Here is a 3,040-nt window from a genome sequence, read left to right as displayed (position 1 = left end):
CGCGTCAAAGCCGAGAACACATACGCACACACACACACCACACACACACACACACACACACACACAACACACACAAATCGGGGCACTTGCAAGTTTCTCCTAACTTTCTACGAACGAATAGTTTCTACGTGCTGACATACGAATAATTATGAGTATTTCCGATTCATATACTTCACTATGCTTCTAGATATGTCACAGGCAACTATATAGAGTTCATTCGCACAGCGTTGCCCCTGGCGTTTTTTTGCGAGAATGAAAACTCATCCCAGTCTTGTCGCATCCACTGGGTATAGAAGTAATGAAGAAGACATGCCCTCGTCATGTACCCCACCCCTGCGAAGTTGTTCCAGTCGTGTACAATAAAAAGATCACTTATCTATGGCAGAAACTCCGAGATGCCAATACACTTACCACGTGTAGTCGAGCATTGAAAAGCTGTCCCCAGACGTGTATACCGTAGCAATTAGCTGCGGCAGTTGTTTTGTGACAATAAAGGGGCGCAGCGGTCGCCTATATTTCATCTTCGAATAAATGTTCGAGTCAGGTCGTGCTGTGTGTACTTAAGCCACGTTCGCATGTGCAGTTGTCATGAGCCGTTTACGTTAGAAGGTCGCCTACAACGATTCAGTTCGCTCTGACGCAATCACATAATTGTACCGAACGAAAAAAAAATCGCGTAATACGATCCACGGTAATGTGATAAAGTATAACGTCATTTCTGTTTTAATTTGATTTTTTTCTCCGCCGACAGAGAGCGAAGTTGTCAATTGTCGGTCAGAGAATAGCACAATGCTTAATTGTTCCGGGGCTCGTGACGGCCTCACAATCAGCCGCGTGTGGGCGACGTGTGAAACAAAGAATCAGTTTTCTCATTCCAGAGACGAGAGGGGCTTGCGCTTTGTGTTTTTTTTTAAACAGGCTGTGCGTTCTCTAAAGAAATGCGACCGGGTGGCCTTATTCAGACGTTGACGTTGCGTCAGGAGTGCTGCACGCTATGGCTCCACTCATGACGAGCTGTTACATTAATTTCTTTACGTCGTAGTGGTGGTGTGGTACTAGTAGCCGTAGTACAAGCACGTCACACACGTGCGTATGGTGCGTGCGTATGCATGTGCATATGAGAGATAGAGAGATAGAGAGAGAGAAATAGAGAGAGGGGGGAGAGAAAGGCAAACAGAGAAAGTTAGAAAAAGACAGAGAGAGTGACAAGAAACTGGAAATGAGGGAGAAAGAAAGAGGGAGAGAGATAAGAGAGAATAAGAGAGAGAGAGAGAGAGAGAGAGAGAGAGAGAGAGAGAGAGAGAGAAAGAAAGAGAGAGAGAATAAAAGGGAGAGAGAGACAGAGAGAACGAGAGAGGAAGCGACAGTGAGCGAGCGATCGAGAGAAAGAAGGTAAAGAGAAAGAGAAAACGAAAGAAAAAAAAAAGCTATCATGACGAAAATTATAGCCGAATAAACTCCATCGTTGGTTGACCATTACGATCGGCCAGTGTATGCGTGTGGCTTCATGAAAACTCCACAGCTAGAGAGCAGCTAGCTGTTTCATTCACCCGTTTCCTAGAGTTTCGTAAAAAAACGAGGGGCACGTGTGCGCGTTACTAACGTACATTGTTATAACGTTCGACATCGTTCTTTTATGCCCCACGGTTCGCCATTTGTTCCGTAAGGAAAACGTCTGCAATGTATACCAGTAGACGCACGGACGAACGCACACACTCGTATGCGCACGCGCGCCAGCACGCACGCACACACAATCCATTCTTTCTACAACCAGTTTCGCTACTGAAACACAATTCGAATCATCTCGTATTATTCGAATGCCGACGACGACGACGATGATGATGATGATGATGATGATGATAATAATAATAATAATAATAATAATAATGATGATGATGATGATGATGATAATAATAATAATAATAATAATAATGTTATTGTTATTATTATTAGTATCGGTAGCAGTAGCTGCATCAATAGCAGCAGTAGCACTAGCAGTAGCTGTTAACAGTTGCAGTAGCAACAGCGGCAGTGGCAGGAACAATAATACCAGTAATACTAATCAAATTTTAATTGTGTTTTTACGCGTTGCCTGTCCAGTTTTCGCGCGGAGCTGGACAACAATATGCCGTGTAACCACACTGATGAGCTCTCGCCTAAATCATTGAGTGAGTGGATGGCAGGCAGGCTTGTATACACGTATACGCGTATGGTAGGCAATACACGTGTCGCTCGCTGTACACATACACATGATAAACGACAAACCCTCGCATAAATATGATTGCGCGCCAGCTAGATTGGAACGTGTCCGATTGCCGGTAGCAATACCCACGCAAGATCAGACGCACGCTATTTATCTTTTACTTTACTCGCCACTCGACAAGCAGTCGCGTAACAGCGTCTCCTAACGCAAGCTTGACAGCCCGCACAGATATCCGAAGGGCTGACGAGTTCTTTATATACATTTTCATGCGGTTCTGACACTCTAGATGTTGGCCGTGGCGTGCCGCCGTCGGTGCGTTCAAAGGGTATGTATCGGCATTAAATCGTGCTTTTCGCCGGAAATTTTGATGGGAAAATGTTATGAGCTAGCTAAAACGCATTACACTCGATCGCGGCTGGGTGGCCCGAGTCTCTAGCAGGCACAACTTGCACAAAGTGAGTCAGCGTTCGCGTGAAGAATATATGGTCGGCGGAAACATCCGCAAGGAGTGCGTCAAGGGAAGCTGAGAGCGAATAGCTTGACCCGCTCAGCAGTAGAAGTAGCGCTAGCAGCAGGCAGGTACACAGCTAGCTCTAGAACTAAAGCCCTTCGCTCTGCCACAGGTCGAGTGTGTGAGCCACTCGCCTGTAGCAGAGCAAAGGGCTACAGTTCTAGAGCAGGTACACAGCTTGGGGATGGCAACGTGAAGCTGGCAGCAGCGGACACGGAACACGCACAAGACACGGTTAAAGTTCATGATACGAAGATGGGTATCAAATTCGTCAGTTGCAGCTATACGGTCTGCAGTAATGGCAACGCATTGAATATATATATATA

Source organism: Priapulus caudatus, unplaced genomic scaffold (genome assembly GCF_000485595.1).
Source record: "Priapulus caudatus unplaced genomic scaffold, Priapulus_caudatus-5.0.1 Scaffold157, whole genome shotgun sequence".
Taxonomy (NCBI): domain Eukaryota; kingdom Metazoa; phylum Priapulida; class Priapulimorpha; order Priapulimorphida; family Priapulidae; genus Priapulus; species Priapulus caudatus.
Note: the sequence above shows the minus strand (reverse complement) of the source record.